The following is a 14,662-nucleotide window of genomic DNA, read 5'->3' on the forward strand; positions in this document are numbered from 1 at the left end:
CCATCAGAGAACCAGTCATTCACAGAATGGGCCATGAAGGAAGAGAGAATATGAAATTGAAAATTAGATTACCAGTGTACTTCAGTTTTAAAAATAATAGTTAATGGTATATATGTAATTTTCATTTTATAGGTAAAATGGGTGAAACATCTATTGAATAAATTTTTATTGAGAAAAAAATTGCTAAAATAAATTTGGTTTATCATTTTTTTTATTAATCTTGTTTCTAAATTTATGATAGCAAATAATTATTGACATTTATTATATTTATTTTAAAAAAACTTTTTACGTGGGGTGATTATTTATCATCTTTTTTTTAAGAATAAGAACTTTACAGTGTAAAATGTATAGCGTAAATTTTTTAAAAAAAACCCATACGTTTTCAAGTTTTGTCAAATAAGATCTCTTTAACTTTTTTCTGTTTAAATTAGGACAGATGTTTTTGTTTTGTTAAAAACAATGATTTTTTAGTTTGATACTATAAAAATGATCGTTTTTTTTAGAGGAAGAAACTTTATTCAATGGTAATCAGCGTATAACGCGTTACAAATGAAAGGAGGCGGGACAATTACCCATTCCTCGCGATTAGTTGTTGAATAGGAAGCCCGGGCTAACTCATGGGCAACTTTATTCGCTGATCGCTTAATAAAGCTAAAAGAATAACAACCAACGTGCTGCAACAAGGAAGTGCAATCTTCTATTATAAGGTCAAGATCAGATGAAATAGGACGAGCAGATTGGATAGCACAGACCAGCAGCTACGAATCCGATTCAATTTCGACGGAAGGCCAGCCACGCGAGATGGTCCATTGCAAAGCAGCCCGGCACGCCATAATTTCTGCTAAAAACGGATCAGAACGGATGCCTAGCAAAGCATTCCCGCCAGCAACGAAACCTTCTTGATCCCTCACCACGAAACCGCAGCCAGCCGAGCCATTACCAGAAAAAACTGCAGCATCAAAGTTAAGCTTTACCCAACCAGGTTTGGGGGGTACCAGCGCTCATTTACTCCCCTGGTGCCATGAGTAGGCGCATGAACCTGGGCACGGGACCAAGCTTCAATCAAAGAAACAGAACTATTTCCCAGAACTTCTGTTGTAGCTGTTTTATTATTCCATATGTAATCGTTCCTGTTCATCCAAATGAACCAGCAAATCAACGCAGCTAAGCCCAACTCTTCCTTCAACTTATTTTCTAGCAAAAAGGACCAGAAATCCCCAAGGTTACTGAAGCGGGTGCTTTGATCACCAATAGACGTATGATTCCAAACCTTTTTGGAAAAACAACAATCGATAATGGCATGATAGTTATCCTCCACAGCACCACAACAAAGGGGGCAACCGTTGTAGACGACTATGTGTTTGAGTCTGAGCGCTTCCCGTGTAGGTAAGCAATCTGTAAGCCCTCGCCAAACAAGATGCTTAGCTTTCGGAGGAGCCTGAATGCCCCACAATCGCTGCGACGGGAACGAAGTAGCAGGCACCGGACTAATTCGACAGAGCTCATGATAACCATCCTTCACATTGTAACGCCCCCTCCGATCTCCAAACCAACCACAGGCGTCAGCCACCTGCCTGCTGCTTAAAGGCAGTTGTCTGATTAGACTGCAATCCCGATCCGTGAAAAGTCATGATATCAAGTTTTCATCCCAAGAGGTCCCATTCTTGACCCAGAGATCAGCAACAGTTTCTAATTCAACTCCATCAAGCCTTTCGCTTTCCACATAAGGGTTGTCAGGATCCGGAAGCCAAGGGTCCTGCCAAATATCAATTTGTGAGCCTGTGCCGACAACTTTCCTAGCTTTGGAAATCACCAAATCTTTAGCCGCCATAATGCTCCGCCATATAAAACTAGGATTGTGAGATAATTCTACAGAGGCGAAATCTGAATTAGGATAATACCTAGCTTTGTATACACGGGCAACAAGGGATGCAGGGTACTTTAAAAGGCGCCATGCCTATTTAGCCAGCAGTGCTAAATTAAATTGGTGAAGTCTTCGGAACCCCATTCCGCCAAATTTTTTAGGCACACAGAGGCGCTCCCACGACTTCCAACGGACTCCCTTCTTTTCCACTCCGTCAAAACCCCACTAGAAAGAGTTCATTCTTTTTTCATTGTCATAACAGATCACTTTTGGCAACAGGACTAAACTCATTACATAAGAGGGAACGGCCTGGATAACAGTCTTTAGTAGAACTTCTTTGCCTGCCCTAGATAGGAATCGCGTCTTCCACCCCTGAAGCCTTGAAGAAACCATATTCTCCATATAGCCGAAAACAGCAGTTCTGCTTCTGCCAACCACACTGGGTAACCCTAAGTATTTCCCAGCTGCAGCGTCAATAGGTATACCAAAAAAGGAACTGATCGAATCACGGGTTTGATGGGAGCAGTTGGAGCTGAAAGTGATTGAAGACTTATTCAGATTTACCTGTTGCCCAGATGCCAGTTCCTATCGTTGGAGACAGTCTTTGATTGTTTAACTCTCATCTGATGTGCCTCTAAAGAAGAGATAGCAATCATTAGCGATTAGAAGATGAGAGATTGGAGGGGCATTCCGAGCGACACGGCAGCCGTGTATCAGACCTTGGCTCTCTAGAGCCGACAGAGAGGCAGACAGGCCTTCAGCACAAATTAAGAATAGATATGGAGAGATAGGATCGCCCTGTCTGAGTCCCCGGTGGGGAATGATGATATCTGTCGATTGAGAGCCATTAATAATATGATAACGCGGCTTAGTAACGCATTGCATAACAAGTTGGACCCATTTCTCTGCTAATCCCATTTTCAACATCATTTTCCTGAGAAAATCCCATTCAATCCTGACGTAGGCCTTAGCCATATCCAGTTTCAGCACTGCATAGCCAACCTTGCCATGTGTCTTTCTTTTCAGATAGTGGTTTACTTCAAATGCAAGCATCACGTTATCAGTAATAAGCCTGTCAGGGATAAAGGCACTCTATGCCGGGGAGATGATACATGGGAGGACCTTCTTAAGTCTGTTGGCAATAGCTTTGGACACAATTTTATAGATAACATTACATAGTGCAATAGGTCTAAGTTCAGCAACATACCGCGAGGTGTTCTTCTTTGGGATAAGAACTAACTAAGTGTCATGCAATTCATCCGGAAGGATACCATCATTTAGCCATTGTACACATGAAGCCGTGACCTCTGGACCCACCAAATCCCATTATTTCTGGTAAAAGCAAGGGTTAAAACCATCCGGCCCTCGGCTTTTGTTCGGGTGCATTGCAAAGAGAGCTATTTTGATTTCTAGGGCAGTGAACGACAAACATAGCTGTGCATTTTGGCTTACTGTAATACATGGCATAATATGTCGGAGTATCGGATCAGAATTACTGCCGTTGGATGTGAAAAGATCCTTGTAATAATTAAAAATTAGATCTTCCATCCCATTTTACCACCCAACCCATACACCAGAGATATTTAGAAGCCGAGACAGACAATTCCTCTTCTTTCTATTATTTGTCGCTGCGTGGAAAAACTTTGAATTCACATCCCGTGAAGCCAACCACTACTTTTTTGCTCTCTGAGCCCAGTAAAGCTCCTGTTGATGAAGCGCAGCATCAAGACGGTGACGGACAGCAATCAGTTCATGCTGCGAGCTACGATCATGCCGATACCGGAGCTGAGCAATCCGTTTTCTGAGATGATGCATTTTTTCACGGAATGCCTTCGCAAATCTTCTCCCCATGCAAACAGCTGCTCTCCGCACTGTTTCTGATGCTGCAAAATATCAGTCCCCAAGTAGCTGGTCTAAGCATTATGAATTCGAGTCTGACAGCCCTCCTCGACAAGCCAAGCGTTTTTGAACCGGAATTGTCTCACGCTATTCTGTCTTGGAACGAACAGCTGAAGGACTAACGTTGTATGGTCGGAGTAGTGAGCTTATTCGTTTTGGACCTGCGCCCCCGGAAATAAATTTAGCCAGCCCGAATTTGCTAAAATACGATCCAATTTTTCTTCCACGAAACCGTTAAAGCCTCTGCTCTTTTCCCATGTAAAAGGGTTGTTGGTCCCTTATAACGTGACAAGTTAGTTCCAAGGGGGGGGGATAGGAACTATTTAAAATTTTGTCCGTTAAGGCTGGCTTCTTTTCTTATGAAAAGGTTTACACAGCGTCACTAAGTAGATTCAGGACACAAGCTTAGTCAACTTATGACTAAGTCTGCTTCTTTACTTGAGTCAGGAAACAGCACTTAGAGTCTATTCCTGAACTCAGCTTCTTAGTAGACTTAACTCAGCGTGAGTTCTTTACTTAGTCAGTTTTATAGCAAGCAATATATATTAAAGGAGTTTAAGGGTTAGAAAGATATTACTCAGCAGACTTATCCTGGTTCGGCCTCTCTGCCTACGTCCAGTCCCCAGAACTCGTTCCGAGCTTTTTGAATTCTCTACTGAGCTCTTTAAAGGTAGAGCACGAAACCTTTTACAGATAGAAGGTGAGTATAACAAGAGTACCTTCCTCTATACCTCTACTCACTCCTATATCTACCGCTGAGTACTATAACCGAGTACTCAGCCTCTCCTTTCTATTCTTCTAGAAATGATAAAGTGTTTGCCCTAAATAACAATTGCTAAGACACTTTAGATGATTAAAAATCACTCTAGACTTTTACACAATAATATGGAAATTGGTGTAAGGTATTTGCTTTGCTTTTCTCACAGAAACTTCAAGTATGAATTTGGTCAGCGTTTCGACTAATTGAAGATCTGCATCGATTGAAGCAAATGGATGGCCTTTATATAGTGACACTTGAGGCACCTGGTCATTTCGAATTTCGAAATAACCGTTGGAGGGAAATGGCTTCCTGTCGTTATCACTCTGGGCGTGCTCAGCGTCGTTGGCCAATAGGATTCACGCATCTTCTGTCTTCGTCAGTCTTCGGTAGAATGTTTCGACATTTAAGGAAAAGTCCATGAGACAGCTTCCTGCGCCTTCTGAACTTTTCCCAAAGTAGAATTACTTTGTCTAGAAGTTGAACATTGTCTGCCGCTGTCTAGACTGCATTGTCGTCCAACTCAGCAACTTCCACTTGAAGCTTTTGCTTCGAAGGCTTCTCGATCCTTCTTTTGCTGAGTCGTCGTTTTGCTTGATACGGCTTCGTTTTGAACTTTTGAGCCGAATGGTCTTGATGTGTTGATTTGGGCTTGACTTCCACTTTATGGGCCTTTGGGCTTTTTAATCTCAATGTCTTATAAACAATTAAACTCAACATTGAACAAACACATTAGTGTAATAAATCAAAGCATTTAAATTTAATGTGTTAGAATATTTTTATCATCACTTAAATAATTTTGTCAAATCAAAATCATGTGGAAAGGTGTTTCAACAAGGGTAGCCAAGCATCTGAACCTCGAGTAAACCACAAGCTATAACTGTATCCTTGAAGCCTTTAAGTAGAAGAGAGGGATGACGGTTGCCCCCGCGCTTTTCTGCTTGAGAAACCAAGTCATTGAAATCCCCAGCAATTACCTAAGCCCCTTGATGAGACGAAGCAAGCTGCTTCATCAACTGCCAAGATTCCTGACGACGACCTCTCTCAGGAGGACCATAGAAACCGGTTAATCGATACTCCGACAAACCTTGAATAGTAACGCAAACATCAATAAAATGATTAGAGTAACCAAGCAAACGGACAGTATTAGGGAGCTTCCATAGAAAGGCTAAGCCTCCACCATTATTCACAAGATCAATGAAAAACATGCCAGAATAACCAATCTTTCTTTTTATTAATTCAACTTTTGCTCGCTTACATTTAACTTCCATCAAGAAAACAAAATTTGGCTGAAACCTGGACATGAGGTCCACTAACATGCGGACTGTGCGAGGGTTGCCAATTCCTCGACAGTTCCAGCTAATAGTACTCATGGCTCTATGTGGGCCTGAGTTTCAGGTCCCACCATATTTTGATCCTGTCGGGAGTGACCCCCTATAGTTGCCACGGATGAAGAGGGTGGCTGATCCTGATGCCTCCTTTTCACATCAGAAAATTCAATACCATCAGCACATTCATTACCCGTATTTCCTTCGTTTGAGCCTGTATCAAGGTTTTTATTATTACCGCGGTTCAGAACTGATGTGGATGGGGGAGCTCGTAGAATTGAGTGCATCGGCGGGACTGGTGGCGGAACAGTACTGCGAGACGCGATACCAGAAGCCGGGCTAGGAGCTAGGGGCGTTGGTAAAAGCCATTTGGATTGCGGCACTGAGGGGCCTCTACGTGTCGGGGCCCGAAGCCAAGGACCATAAGCTTTCTCAGCTTTATCAGGATCTGACACCTCTAGGAGCACTGGGCAGTATTTATCTGGGTGGCCAATGCAACCACAAAAGAAGCAGAACTGAGGTAACCGCTCGTATTTGAAGTTAATCTAGGTAACTGTGCCGCCTGTCATGCTAATCTTCATCTTCCTTTTGATAGGCAATTTCACATTCAAAGAGACCCTAATCGGCAGAAAGAGTCGACCAAATACCATTAAAATTGTTTGCATCAGATTCTAGGAAAGTCCCCAAGAAATTCCCGATGCCGACAGCGACCTTTTCTGACATGAAGCCATGGGGGAGATCGTAAATTTGGACCCAAAGGTCCACCAAGTCCAGGGCTAGCTCTGTTGGATTTTCATTCCCTACGATCTTATGGGTAAGCAGCAGGTGTTGTTCAAAGGTCCAGGGGCCGCCTTTGATTACTCGATCACGTTCCAGCGGGTGGAAAAAATCAAAACGAAACAGGTTTGCACCCAACTCAATTATGCATAAGCCTTTCGATGGATGCCATAAGTTTGCAAGGGTATTCTTCATAATGGGGGTCTTGAGGCTTCTTTCTGTGTAAAACCGGCCAACAAGGCTCTAGGTAGGTGCTGTTGTTTTCTCAACAATATCATCCGAAGATAGGACCAGCTCGGAATTGTTCTCGTCATCCAGGGTGAGCTGAGCACTGTGGTTTGTTATATCTTCCATCGAGCAACACACATCGGTGATCACTGGGAAAGGAAGTAGTAAGGAGGAGCGGCGGCCGGGGGGCGGCGGAGGCAAGGGCGGTGGCGAACGAAACCTTGTCAAACGCAAGGACTGTAAGAGTTTTAAACCTTGTCAAATGCAAGGACTGCCTATAAAAATGATCGTTAACAACCTCATAATGAATAATTACAAGAATTATTATTGTTTAGTACCACATTTATTATGGAACCATGTTTTTTATTTTCAAAATCATAATTTTCGAAGTTTTCTCTCTCTAAAAATTCACTTTTTCTCTCATCGTAAAAAAAAAAAACCTAAATGACCTCAAAAATAAAAAGTTGAAGAATTAAAATCACTTAGAATATCATAAGTCTTTGAATTTTTCAATTTTGAGGTCGTCAAATGTCATTTTAATTTTGAAGTCTTTTGTTTTAGTAAAGTAAAAAACTTCAGTCATCTCCTGACCGCAAAAAAAAACCACACTTTCTGTTTGGATAAAAAAAATTCCACAGATACTTGTTTATAAAACGCGAAAGCACGAGAGTTTTTTTTTTGGACTTTACTCAAATGTATAATGTTGTTTGTTAGACAGGTGTAGTTGAATTCATCGGGTTCTTTTTTATTTTTTGTTATATGAATTTTAATTTTGATTAATATTTTAATTATATATATAAGTTTCACAAATCGAATATCAAGATTTGAAAACTAAACTTGACAATTTTTATTTTATTTTAGACAATGTATTTGTTGGATTATCCATCTGTAACTAAATTTGATCGGGTGTATAAATATGGATTCAGATTTATCTATTTAAATTATTAAGATAAATAGGAATCCTAATAATATAAAGAGATAGGATTCTATTCTAATTAAGAGTTAGAATTATAATTGATTAAAGTTTACTCTCTATAAATAGAGTATTAGTGAAACCGATCAATAATGCTGGATGCGCCTCTTCCCTCTATCTCTCTCTTTCAACTTTCATTCTTAGTTCATGGAATCGTCATAGGTCCTCCCCATTAACGTTGGCATAAGAGATGAGTGACCGGTAATACGATCACGGTTCGATTCTTCTACTGCAATAATTGAACGAGATTTTGTGCTACAATAGGAAACCTGATAACCGGTATTTGATGTCTGAATTATATAGAGTAATTGCTTTATTGGTATTGGATTCATAGATCTCGTGTTCCGTCGGTTGTAGGATCCACGTTTTAGATCAAAGAAATGTTCTTAACTTGCGTATGATTAATATATATATATATATATTATAGTTATCAAATATGCATAAATATGTTTTTTTACTGTTTATACATAAAAAACGGGACTAAATCATGAAATATACAATAGATTTGATATTTAGGGGTTCTGTTACTGTTTCAGAAAATGTTTTAGTCTTAATAGAGGGTATGTGATGCGCAAATCTAATTTTCTGGTTGTCGTTTAAAAAACGAACCTCACTAACATATCGGAACACTAAAAAAAACCTACATTAGAAAAAAAAAATGGAGTTAGAAAACGTCAGCAAGGCAGTGCATGGACCCCACATATCGTCTTTGCAAGTGCTGCTCTAGGAAGAGGCTTGATTCATGCACACCATGTGTCATCCAACGGTTGTTTCGTTGTTGTACGACACATGGATTTTGTGATCCAATAATACAATGCCACATGGAGCGCGTGTAGCACATGTGTTTGGCACGTCGCCAACGCATGTGGCGTCTCTAGAGTCATTTTCGATCTACATTTTTTAACAAATCTTATTTTTACAATTTTTCTAAATCTTTGGTGAATTTTATATAATGTTCGGGTGAATATAATATTTATTTTTTATTTTCTAAATGTTCTAAAATTATTTTAAAATTTCATAAATCGTTTTTTTTTGGTAGAAATAAATCGTTTTTAAATACCTAGGAATTGAAGAAAATTCAGAAAATAATTTTGAAAATAATAAAATTAATCGGAATGTGGTTTTTAGTAATTAAAAATATTAGTCTACGTACTTTAATATTTTTTCTATTTACTTATAATAGTTATGACTATTATGATTTGTGTTCCGGATATTTTAGAGCAATTTATGAGTAACTTGAATCGATCAAAATATATTTTGATCAAGTAAAGATATTTGTATCTGTACTTTAATCTTTTTATTATAAGTAATATATTACCATAATAACTAAACGATTCGAGTTCCAAGTATTGCTTGATTTCCTTATTAGTAACTTTAAAGTTGAAATAAATGGTTGCAAAATAAATCGACATATCAGATGGGATAATAAGGAAACAATTATTCTTTACATATTTAAGCTATAAAAATTAATGCAAAATCATATTTGGGTCATTGATTTAGCTTATGGGCAAGTATACACTTTTTTTCAACGTGCTGAAGATATCCATTTCAACATGAATGTTATGGCATTAACTAACCAAAAGTTGGATACCAAGTGATAAACGTTATGTACGAATCATAATAAAGTTTATAAGACGAATAAGCAACCTACATATTACAACTCTCGTGGGCCATTATTGCATGAGCTGAGGATGGAAAACCTTATTTATATGGTGTTGCTACCGCTCCTATTTTTCTACTTACCGCCCCTTTTTTACCATATTTGTCCTCAATTTTTCAAAAAAATTAGAAAATATTCAAATTTCTGGAATTTTGCCTTGGCGGGCAAAATGGCCCGCCATTAGACAAGGGATGGCGGGTCATTGACCCGCCATCAATGACCCGCCATCCCTTGTCTAGTGGCGGGCCATTTGGCTCGCCAATGCAAAATTTCAAAAAAATTTAGATTGAGGGAAGGGGTTTGAAATTTTTTTTTTTTTTTTCAAAATAAAGGGAAGAGGCTAATATGTCCTTTTTCGGACGGTAAGTAGGAAAAATAGGGCGGTAAATAGCAACACACTATTTATACTTAAATGTATAAAAGAAATTTTATCCAAGTAACGACTAGACTTATCATGAAAGTCAACTAGTCGATACTGGTCAATAAAAAAATATTATTTATTAGATAATAACGTTTTAATGGCTTTATAGGTTATAGTTGGCTTGGTGTACATTTGAGGATTGAGATTTAAAGGAATTTAATGTTAGTTTCTTGGAGTTGTTTGGATATTATTATTGTTGTATATTTATTAAATTTTCAATGACATTTAACATGGTTTATTGTTTTTTTTAATGATTTATCATTGAATAATTTATTACTTGGACACTAATGATATTTATGAATGTAACTTAATAGTTATAATAACCTTTAGTCAATATGAAACATTAATATTCTTGTTATAGGGTGCAAGATTAGTTAAATCCAATAACTCGGTTATATATATATATTAGAGAAAGGAATGATTGAATTTGAAAAGGTGTTACAACCTACTTAAAATAATATTTTCTTAAATTTTTTCTCTCTCTCTCCAAGCGATGTCCAAGGCGATAGCGAAGGATATGGGGGATGGGTCGGTGAAGGCGGGCGGCTGGCCTTTGGCAAATCTGGCGATGGCGGGGCGCGAACGGGGCAGTGATTCCGGGCTCGACGATGCTTGGGCGGAGGCGGATGATGGGCGATCCGAAGGATCTCCTCGGGGGAGGAGGCGGAGCAAAGGATTTCGGAGGGATCGGTCTCGAGATAGGAGCAGATTGGAATGGATGGATGGTGGGGAGGTAGATCCGGCGGGTTTGATGGGGGGTGCTAGGGGGGCGATGGCTTCGTTGGGGGTTTCTAGGGCTGCGGCGGCCGATCGGGGGCTGAATGGTGATGGTGCCGCGGCCGCGGCCCTGGATTCGGTTATCGCGGGTGGAGGCGCGCAAGCTTCCGGTGTGGTAGGGCCGAGCCTGGTGCTCGGGCCACATGGGGCTCCTACCGTCTCTCCCCAGCATGAAGAGCATGCCTTGCGGCTTTCGCTGGCCTTGCAGGCCGCGTAGGCCGCGCTGGCCATGCAAGCCGTATAGGCCGCACAAGCCGCGCAAGCCGCACAGGCTGCACAAGCCGCTCAAGCGGAAAATTCTGTGGATTCGAGTAGTTTGCCGACTGAGACTGTTAGGGAAGGGGCTTTGTCCCCAGGACTCAAGGCTTTTCAGGGACAGCAAGCCCAAGGTTATCAGAAGGATGGGGGAGTCCCCTCCTGGAGGGATAAGGTGCTAGGGGTGTCAGAGGAGGATCCCATGATGGAGGAGGATGCTTTTGAGAATGATTCCGGGGATTTTCTTTCTGATTCCGATTCTAAGGACGGAGTGCCTGATAACCCGCTGTGTCCTAGGATCCGGTTGTCCTCAGAAGACAAACGGGTCATGAGATCGAAGTGGAAATTGGCGTTAATCATCACTGTGTTGGGGAAAAGGATCAGTTTCAATTACTTTGCCCAGATGATCTAGGCTCAATGGGCAAAGAAAGGGAAGGTTACTATCACAGACCTTGAAAATGACTATTATGTCATTAAATTCACAAGGGCTGAGGATTTCAATGCTGTTGTTAATGGAGGTCCGTATATAATCTCCAATCATGTGTTGGCTCTGAGACCTTGGGTCCCAAATTTTGATCCACATGATTGCTCTGTTAATAGGATCCTTACTTGGGTTAGGTTCCCGGGCCTACCTCTTGAATACTACAGTGATAGATTCCTGAACAAGATTGGTAGCCTTGTTGGGAAAGTCCACCATGTTGATAAGACTACCATTGGGGCAGTAAGAGGCAAGTTTGCCAGGGTCTGTATCGATATTGATCTCGCTAAACCTCTTCTTTCTCAGTTCTGTATTCAAAACAAGGTCTTTCATATTGAATATGAAGGTATACACAACATCTGCTATGAATGTGGTATGTTTGGCCATACCTTTGAGGGGTGTCCTAAGAGGAGGAAGGACGTGGAGGAGTTGGTGCAACCTATCATAGGCGAAGCTGAGAAGAGTTAAGGGGAAGTAAGGAGCTTTGGCCCATAGATGCTTGCCAAGAGGCCAGTGAGAAGGAAGCCACGTGCTAATGTTAGTTCTAATCATTCACCAGATATCAGTACGAAGATGATTACTCTCCAGATTGCTCCTAAGATCAAGGTCAGACCCCCAGATATTAAGAAGGGGATTGAGACTGGAGTGGACTCAGCTTCGGGTTTTGGGTCAAGGTTCGATGTTTTGTCTATGGATGAAGATCAGGACTCGGATCCTTCTGATAAGCAGATTGATTTAAGCATGCCGGGTCTGGAGTCGGTAGAGCAAGCCTCTAGTCTGGGTAATTCTATTAATCCTCTCTTTGTCTCTAATGCTTCTGCTAAAGGCAAAGAGATTCCCCAGTCTATCCTATCAGCTGGGAAGGGTTTGAGTAGGGAGGCGAGTATTCTACATCCTCCTGTTGATGCTCCTATTGGTAAAACTATAGGAGTGAGTAAGTTTAACATGAAGAATCCCAAAGGGAAACCTAAAAAGAACCTTCATGGTTTGAATTCTTTGGATAAAAGGGGTCCTTCTGGGACCGCCTCTAGGCTCTCCGGAGCCCCGAACAAATACCGGATCTAGGGTTTGGGCCTGCGTCTGTAGTCTCCCCCTCTGATGGACTTCTTCGTTTAGAATGTTAGAGGTGCGGCGAGCAAGGCTACCCGCATTCATGTCAATGATCTCATTAAACAGTTTAACCCTTCCTGCTTTGTCCTTCTAGAGACCAAGGTCAGTGGAGCCAAAGCAGATGAGGTGGTTAGAAAGTTTAAGAATTGGAATTGCGTCAGGTCGGAGGCTACTGGCTGGGCAGGGGGGATTTGGCTCTTTTGGAAGCCAGGTCAAGTCAATATTGATATTGTTACTATGGACAGTCAATTCATCCATAGTAAGGTGTGTTACCCGGGTAATAAACCCTTCTTTATTACCTTCGTCTATGCTGATCCTATTTTGACTAACCGAAGAAGGCTGTGGGAGATCCTTCATTCTTTTAGCTCTAACATGGTGGAGGCGTGGTTGGTTGCTGGGGATTTTAATGACATTGCCCTCTTGAGTGATCAGAGAGGAGGGGGTAATCATTATGTGAACCGGTGTCTTAATCATAAGCAAAGTATGGATATGTGCGGGCTTTCGGACCTGGGTGCTGCTGGCCACAAATTTATCTAGAAAAGGAATAGTGTGTTTGTTAGGTTGGATAAGGTGTACGCTAATGTTGCAGCGATTTATAGGTTTCCTGAGGTCAAGGTGCTTAATCTCCCTTTCCGTCACTCTGACCATTGCCCTATCCTCATTAATTTGGTCAAAGGGAATCGGCTGAAAGGTAATAGACCTTTTAGGTATCTGGTGGCTTGGGAGTCTCACCCCAAGTTTAAGGATTTCGTTAAAAGCAATTGGCATCCCCACTCTGATGTTCTCCTCGCTACTGAGGAATTCAAGAGGAATGTGGCTGTTTGGAATAAAAATACTTCTGGTCATATTATCAGGAGGAAGAACAAACTCTTGAGGAGAATGGAAGGTGTTCAGCGTTGCTTGGAGGTTCGTTTTGATCATAGCCTGAATGGTCACCTAAGAGCTCTTCAGAACGAGTTGGAAGTTGTGCTTAGACAGGAAGAGCTTCTGTGGTTCCAGAAATCTAGGAAGGCTTGGATTCAAGACGGGGACCGGAATACCAGGTTTTTCCACCTCTCAACAATCATTAGGAGATAGCAAAATAGGATCGAGGCTATTAAAGACACCAGTGGTGAGTGGATTTTTGAGGAGGAGGACATTCGGCGCCTTGCCCTTGATTTCTACAAAGACCTGTTCAGAGAGGAAGCTATGGACCTAGAGAGTGCCCACTCTGGCATTTCCTTTCCTCGTTTGGGGGAGGATGCTATTAATGAGGCTTTCCATCCTATTGAGCCTAAAGAAATTGATCTGGCCTTCTCCAGCATCGGTTCCACTAAGGCTCCTGGTATTGATGGTATCCCCGCTAGTTTCTATCATAAACACTGGGACACTGTGAAAGAGGGTATATACAGCTTTGTGTTAGGTGTTTTTGGTGGTTCGAATGATATCAGTTTGGTTAATAAAACCCTCCTTGTCTTGATTCCTAAGGTTGCCAAGCCTTCTTCCTTTCTCCAGATGAGACCCATCAGTCTTTGTAATGTTTTGTATAAAGCTATTACTAAGATTGTAGCTAATAGAATCCGGAAGATCCTTCCGGATATTATCAGCCAAAATCAAGGGAGCTTTGTTCCTGGAAGACAATTGATGGATAACGTTGTTATTGCCCAGGAGGTTGTCCATTCTATGAAGATTAAGAAAGGTAAGAAAGGGATCGTGGCTCTCAAGCTGGATCTGGAGAAAGCCTATGATATGTTGAATTGGAGCTTTCTTCTGGATAGTTTAGCCAAAGCTGGTATCCCGGAGAACTGGAGGAATTTGATTGGAAAGTGTATCTCCTCTCCTGTTTTCCAGGTTATGATCAATGGGGATATGTCGGATGAGTTCTCTCCATCCAGGGGTATTCGTCAAGGGGATCCTATGAGCCCCTTCCTTTTTGTCATTGCCATGGAAAGATTGTCTCACCTGATCCAAGAGGCGGTGAGCAAAGGGACTCTCAACCCTGTTTCCATCAACAGACATTGCCCCCTGTTACCCATTTACTCCTTGCTGATGATGTCATGCTTTTTGTGGAGGGTAATGAGGAACAAATTAAGGCTGTGATGGATATCCTCGACTGCTTTTGTGAGGCTTCTGGCCAGAAGATTAACATCCATAAA

This window comes from Euphorbia lathyris, chromosome 1, assembly GCF_963576675.1.
Source record: "Euphorbia lathyris chromosome 1, ddEupLath1.1, whole genome shotgun sequence".
In the NCBI taxonomy this organism is placed as follows: Eukaryota; Viridiplantae; Streptophyta; class Magnoliopsida; order Malpighiales; family Euphorbiaceae; genus Euphorbia; species Euphorbia lathyris.